The following is a 7939-nucleotide window of genomic DNA, read 5'->3' on the forward strand; positions in this document are numbered from 1 at the left end:
AGTCCTTAAAAAAAAAACAGCACACAGGCAAAGGACTTAAACAGAGATTTCATCAGAGGAAAGATGCAGAACAGCACACAGCATCCATGAAATGCTACTCAAAACCATAATGCACCATCACCTCGCCTCCATCAGGACTGATCCTTACAGGAAAATAAAACTAAAATGAATAAACAAGTGTTGGCAAGATGGTGTGAGGCTAGAAGCCTGAGCACCGCTGGTGGGAAAGGGAAAGGGCGCAGCTGTCAGGGACAAGAGTGCAGCCGTTTCTCAAAACAGTGAAGATGAAACTTCACTACGGGACTCTACTTCTGGGCATTTATTTACTAATCGCCGAGTGAAATCCAAGTCTCAAAGAGATCCCTGCACCTTCTGCCCAGGGTGGTCTATACACAACAGCTAAGAGGTGGAACAACTCAGGTGTTCGCCAGCAGATGTAAAGGTGCAATGGGTTATTCTCCAGCCTCAGGAAGGAAAGAAATTTCAACGCATGCTAAACGTGGATGAAACCTAAAGACAAGATGCTAAGTGAAATAAATGAACCACAGCAAGGCAAACACTGCATGATTCCTGCTTCTCTGCAGGATCTGAAGTAGCCGAACTCAGAGGCTCGAGCAGGAACAGAGCTGTCAGGGGAACAGCTGTCCTGTTCAGTGCACGTGGCATTTCAGCTAGGAGAGATGAGAAAGTTCTGTGCTTATGGTCAACAACCATATCAGCGACACTTAAAATGATTGCATGAGGATTAGAAAATGCACGCATCCCAATTCAGGAAGGACATCAGATTCAGGAGAGTCAGCTCTGTGGATGGCCAGGGACAGGACAGAGGACATGCAGAGCACCCTAGTACCCACCAGCTTCTAACTCCACACTGCTCCTTACGCTTTTCTCTGCATGTCCGAAATGGAAATCCATCACTTTTAAAAAGTAACTCTGAAAGGAAACGTGCATCAGCCCGTGCATCAGCTATCACTGCTTCCTCATTACCCCAACAACAAGATGGAGGGCATTCATTCGTGTGGCCACAGATGACCACGGTGTCCCCACATTCTGAAAGAGGAACAATTTCCGGGGTAAAAGCAGAGAAAAGAGAGGAAGAGTTGTTTTTTCATTTATATCCTTTCGTTTTGTGAATGCTGCAATCCTCAAAGTATTTACAAAAGCGTAATTCCTCGGGTGAACAAGCAATGAACACTTGAAACTGGTGCTACAGAGATACAATCAGGTATGATTCCTATAATCATTCTACTTCTCTCTGCGGCTGTAGAAACTCGGATTCCAGTGTGTGAGAGTAAGATACTGGTATTCCAGGTACTGATTGCTTGTGTCAACTTTCAAACATGAACCAGGGCAGGCTGACTCTGAATGTGGACAGTGTTTATTACCATGTGCAAAACCCCAGAGGAAATGTCTCCAAGCAGGGTTCGAAGGAAAGCTTCAGGACGGGTCTGTCTAAATCCAGAGTATTTTTCCAACACAGAAAGTGGTAAAGCAGGAGTACAATTATGTAGGACACAACAGGGTCATAATGTTTGTATTTACAAGTACTAACACTAGCAGAATATTTTAAATCAAGTGAGACATTCACCTACAGATAATACAGAATGTTTCCCTAGTTTTATTATTAGAGTAATTCCACAACTACCAATTCCATTCTATTTATTTAGCTTTGATCTTGGTTTTGAATTTGTTAATTTCAATGGATATTAAAGTTAGTTCCAAGTCCCTTCAGTTGGCTCACACAAAAACATTTTCCTGTTTCTGCCCAACTTTCTGAGCAAAGCACCACACAGAAAAATTCAGAAGAGAGGCTCGGAGGAAGAGACCATGCAGAGAGGGAGGCGGAATGGAACGCATTCAAAGATTTCCTAACTGATTAACTGAAGGCAGATTTTGCACATATGCAGACAACCCAATTTATCTTTAACCATTCAGGATCACGACTGAGAAGCTAAATAAACCTTGGGCTCACTATCTATTTGATAGAAAAGAATTAAGTCTGAATCCCAAGGTATGGGGGGAAAATTTTATTTAAAAATTCCTTCCTTTTTGTTGTAGGCTTCAAGTAGCTCTCTCCCTTGACACTGTCAAAAAAAAAAATCCTTTTCTTTTGTATCCACTTGTTCATAACATTTCAGCAGGCCACTGAGAAAAGAATTCAGGCCTCAGCCAGTTAGTGACAGTGCAAGCACGCCCTCTTGTGGTGTAAATTAAAACTGCATATTTACAATGGCACTCAGGCCCAAGTGAATTCTGAGTTGTATAACAGGAACTTCATTGTCTTCCGTTTACAGACAAGGGAACAGCTAATGGAAGTCAAGCAACTTACTTCCTTCAAGCTATTTCAACCAAGAACACATTAAAGCAGGATCTGACAACAGCATATTACCAAGAGGTCACTTTAAAGTAGTATGCCAACTAATTTTAAATTTTACTGTTTTTAAGTGGTTTGAAACAATGGTTCAGTTGGCATTTTTGGAAGGCAGCCATGCTCACCACTATACCACCAACGCACCTGGTATATTTGACATTTTTTGATCAAAAAGGATGGAATCACATTCTTTAACAAGGTAAGAGAGAACACGCAAAATATTTCGTAAGAAAAAGGATTAATTTTCTATACCTTCCACATTCTCAAAGTATTAAAACGTAGGGTGTTACTGTGTTGTGTTTCATGGATCTGTATGTCACCAAAGTGTTTATTTCAAAAGAAAGATAAAGTTGAAATACAATTTCCAAAATGGCAAGCTGTCATCTTCACTATTGCACTAATGGAGATGAAGACTCTGCCTTGCCTACAGATCTTCAAGCCTACAGCTGTCCAATTATCTTCATTTTAAGTATCAAGAATGAATCTGATTAAAAGAACCTTTACAAGGTTGTTTCCAAGGTTAAATGAGTTAATACACATAAACACTGAGCAGTGGGTTTTTTTAAAAACCCTTTTTATCTTCTTTCTACCTAAAAAATACAGGAAATGTACTTCACAGGCTGCAAAATATGGGGAAAAGCAGTTACATGGAAAATAAAGTAATTAAATGGAATGACTAAGTCTTGATGTGGGAGTTTTCCACCAGCGAGACTTTCCCACTCTTGTTACTACCCAGAAGTGTTCAAGGCTGTCTTTACCTGTAACATGAGAGACCGGAGTTCACAAGAAGGCACAGGCCGCCACGCCCAGGTCACTGGTCTCTTCCCCCCAGCGCTCCAGTGTGCCTCCCCGAGCTGGATGCTGAGTCAGAGGGGATCATCTTTAAAGTTCAATCAAATGGAGGCAAATCACTGCACTCCTCTGATGAAAGTTCCAAAGTGAATTCCTGGTTTCCCAATCAACAAGCACAACAAACAGAGTCCTGCAGTGTCGTGGATGCTGGTCTCAACGAACCTGCTCAGATGGCCAAAGGCAAGAGCTGAACTGACCTGTTTCTCCCGTTAATTCTTCTGGCCACAACGTCCCACCACTCCTACTCACTGACTCTCTCATCCCACCACTCCCACTCACTGACACTCTCCATGCTTCTCTTTAAACCAATGTCCCAGCTTCAAGGTTCTCACCCCCCCAACCGGGATATCAGTGCATTCCTATCCAGCCTCCAAAACACAGCTGCCCTCCATTTCCCTCCTCCAAGGCCTTCCCAGGTGTGCTCACTAGGTTATCCCTTACTGAAGAAGTTGGGCTCCAGGGTACTCCAACCCAAGCTACTTTTATCCCAACCAAGAACATCATATCTGGCAATTTTGAGTGTCCCATAATCTAAGCTGAATGAAGGACTTGCTTGGGGGGAAGGAACAGGAGAAAAAGCCAAATTCAGCTTCTTGATGTCCATCTGTGAGATGGTATGTAGCAATAACACAGATTAAGATGTTATTTTTCATCGTTGGGTTATATTCCATTGTGCAGATAAAAAAAGCTTTTTGCACAAAAACACGGATTCAAAAAGACACCTCCACTCCCATGTTTACTGTTGCTTTATTTACAATCAGAAAGACATGGAGTCAACCCAAATGCCCAAAAGTAGATTACTGGATTAAAAAGATGTGGTACATATACACAATGGAATATTACTCGCAATCAAAAAAGATAAAGGCATGCCTTTTGCAGCAGCTTAGATGGAGCTTGAAGGGATCGTGCTTAGTGAAATAAGCCAGAAAGGAAAGGAAAAATACTGGATGGTTTCACTCACAGTAGGATTATAAAGGACCAGGGGAGAAAATAATAACGAACAGCTATATACCAGAGACACCGTGAGACATTTTACAGGGGTGGAGTGGGGAATGGGATCAAAAATGAGGCGAGGGAGTGCACTGGACCATGGTGATGGTGCACGGGTAAACTGGTGATCGGAAGTCCACAGTGACTACAACTGAGATGGAAAAAGGCACAAAATGATGTCAAAATAAACTATTGTATTTTTAAAAATGTTTTTTGTTCATCACTTCATGAATCAATGTATCTGAACTGTTTCCAGTTTTTGCCTAAAGTGAACAATATTCACAGCATGAAATACTTACCTGGCAATAAAAAGTACTGAAGTGCTGATGTGTGCTCCAGCATGGACTTACCACACTTTATCCATTCATCAGCTATTAGGCCTCAGTTTATTCTAAGGGTTTTTGAGGTTCTTTTAGCAACCTGCTTTAACATTGACTCCATGTCTTTCCATGAAGTATGAACCCCTGGTGTCTTAAAAATGCACAGTTCTATTTCCTGGCCTGGTTTAGTGGTTAGCCAATGATTTGCAAAGAGGCGCTCAAACACCTTGCACTCTGAGGCTTCCACCCTCCAGTGATGGCACTGTACGTGGGGCTAAGGGACTGTATGTCTCTCCAACCAGTATGAACTGAGCACGCCACCTCTACTCCAAATTGAGTCAGCTCTGGCTAAAAAAAAAAAAAGACCACCATGAGCTGGGAGAACTGCAGTTTTCAGCAAGTGAGATAGATAGGGGTGGGGGCAGTAAAGGACCCAGGCAGCAAAGAGCAGCAACCCACTTCTTGCTCAAAGTACAAGCACATTTATCATCTGCCTCTGATTTCCAGTGCCCCAATGATTGTTTTCATCAATCTTGCCCAGTTTTATACTGTTTTTTGTTTGTTTGTTTGTTTGTTTTGAGAAAGAGAATCACACACTCTTCACATCATCTTTAGTGGTGGATTTCTCCATTTCCCATAACATAACCTCTTACAAAAATAAAGTATGACTGTAATTCCACAAATGCTCTCAAGTTTGATATAAAATTAATCATCATAGTTTGTTTTCCACGGAGAGCAGCTCTTTCACCGAATGCCAGCTAACTATGTTCAAGTACCAGAAGAGTCAGATGTTCAGGAATTTTGAGGTTCCTGGGGGTAAACTGATTGATTGCTTGGACCTCAGCCACAGCTCCTGACCACAGAACCACACAATGGTCCAAAGATGAGGGATTCTGTGGTGTGAGGCAGGCAGTAAGCAAACGCTTACAGATTCTATTATTAGTGTTATTATGTATTAGCTATTTTCAACCCAAGATTTTGTAATGCATTCTATTTTTTCTCTAGTTATACCAAATACTGTGACAAAATCCTCAAGTCTAACTTGTTTTTAACACCATTACTTCATATTTATAGACAGTTTATAATGGGCGAAGCGCTTTCACTATTATCTCATTGGATCCTCACAAAACCCTGTGTAGCAAAGACCAAGTATTTTGTACCTGTTGTCACTGAAATACGGGGGATTAAGTGTTCCACACCACTAACAAATCACTTTGTCTCATACCCTTGGACAGCCCTCAGCCTCAATTTCTCCAGTGCTTTGGCAACTTCTTTATCGGTAAGAAGAAATTACCCCAAACAGTCGTTTTCTCAACACCTGCAGGCAAGGAGAACTAACTGAACATGTGTTTCCTCGAAAGTTTTAGTTACCAGCCTGTTGCTTGCAGACCCTGGGTAAGAAAAAATGAACCCAGAAGTCACAGCAATTGCAAAAGCAACCTTTAGTCTTTTCGGATGTCACGCTTCTCTCTCTCATTCTATGAATCCTTCCAGGAGGGAGCCACTAACTTCCCCCACACAGACAGATGGGGGTGGGGGTGGGGTGGGGGGGTGGTCTTGGATGTCAAATCTGTTGGGTCATTTAAGAGTATCATGAAATCTCACTCTAACACACGCAATGGGAAAGATGCGCATCCCTCTCGTCTGTGAAACTGAAACCAAAACACCCTTGCATCCCTTGACTCCTCAGTTCCTCGAGAGAAGAAGGTGTATGCTCGGTCCCCTGTTCACGTCCTCCAGTCCTCCTCTGAAGTGTTCATCAGGCTTTGCTCACCACACCACAGAGTGTTCATCAAGGTCACTAACAAGCTCCTCGTGGTTAAGTCCTTGGTTGATTTTCAGTCCATGCCCCACCTAGCCTGACAAGGGAGCTACTCCTGTTCCGAAACACTTCTTCCCTCGGTCACCAGAATGCCCCAATTTCCACCTTCCTGTCACTCTGCCCTATGGAAACCACCTCATCTCCAACCTCCAAGGAGGCAGGTCCTGGCCTGCTCCTCTCCCTACTCCCCCTTGGCTTCTCAGCTCTTCTTAGAGCTTCAAGTAGCAGCTAAACGCTAAGAGCTTCCATTTGTCCTTTCAGCCCTCACCTCTTCCTGCACTTTAGACTCTTCCACTTAGATGCCTGAAGAGGCACCTCAAGCTTCACACATTCAAAACTGGGCTTGGAGCGGCTCCAAATCTACCCTTCTCCCTCTTCCCCTCCTCACCCCAGTCCTCTTGATCTCAATGAAAGCCAACTCCATTCTTGATTGTTCAGGCAGAGAACTGAGTCATCCTTGACATGTCTCTTTCTCATCCCAAATGTGACTTCACAACGTAGCACTAAAATCCCATCATTTCCCGTATTTATGCAATGCGGTACCCTCACCGCTTACCTGGGTGACTGTAGTGGCCTTGAGCTGGGTCTCTCTGCACCCACCCTAGCCGATGTTCCCACACTCACCCCCGAGTATTCCAATCATAGCAGCAACATCTCATCAACAGCAACATCATGCCACTTCTTTTCTCAAAACCCACCAACCAACTAATTCCTTTTTTTTTTTTTTGGTCAAAGCCCAAGTCTTTATAACCACCCTGCTGTTCCCATGGTGTGACCATCTGTTTGCCTGTCATCTGCCTTTTCTCACTCCAATCCATCCCGGAACCCCTCTGTACCGTTCCAAGGAGCCAGGCACACTTCTGCCTCAAGGTCTTTGCCTTTCTCTTGCCTCTGCCTCAAATACCTTACCTCAAAGGGCCCCAGGGCACTTCCCTCATCTTTCAAGTCTTTTCTCAAACATCACCTTTTTGCTGAGGTCTTCCCTGCACACCCTACTTAGAATCCAACCACATTTCCTCCAAGGCACAAGTTACATATTTCCGTATTTATTTGATTTTAGTCTGGCTCTTTCCCCTAAAACATTAACTTCATGAAGACAGGACATTAGGTTTACTTTGCTCATGGCTGTATCACCAGTGCCCAGAATACTGACAGGCACGTGACAGGTATGCAGCCAGCACAGGGCGAATCAATGAATCATCACTCCCTGTTAGCAGATCTACATAAAGGCCAGGAGGCGCAAGGCTGTCGGCACAGTCACGGACACCTAGGAAGGTGACGGTTTACAATGTCACAGGCCACTCCGCCCACTGGAAATACGCAGGCCCCAACGAATTAAAAATGTTCTGGAATTCATATTAAAAGGTGAAAGAAGACCCTCCCTGGTGGCGCAGCAGGTTAAAGCACAACACTGAGAATCTAGAGCCGCTTCTGCATGAGTTCGATTCCCGCCTGCCCCAGAGGTGACCACATGGCGAGGCAGACCTCTCCTGACCCGCCTGCTGCTCCCTCAGCAGTGTACTTCGTTGATCTGCCTGTTCTGTTCCCCACTCTGTCTCTGGTGAAGCCTCTCACCGCCCCTGC

The 7939-nt window shown here is 43.8% G+C and overlaps 1 long non-coding RNA gene across 2 annotated transcripts in view; it reads right to left on the reverse strand.

Moving 5' to 3' along the window:
• LOC105853246 overlaps positions 1-7939 on the reverse strand; it is a 63457-nt gene that overhangs the window by 11057 nt on the left and 44461 nt on the right. The window lies entirely within an intron of this gene.

The sequence above is a fragment of the Condylura cristata genome, unplaced genomic scaffold (assembly GCF_000260355.1).
Source record: "Condylura cristata isolate star-nosed mole 26May11 unplaced genomic scaffold, ConCri1.0 scaffold00005, whole genome shotgun sequence".
Classification (NCBI taxonomy): Eukaryota; Metazoa; Chordata; class Mammalia; order Eulipotyphla; family Talpidae; genus Condylura; species Condylura cristata.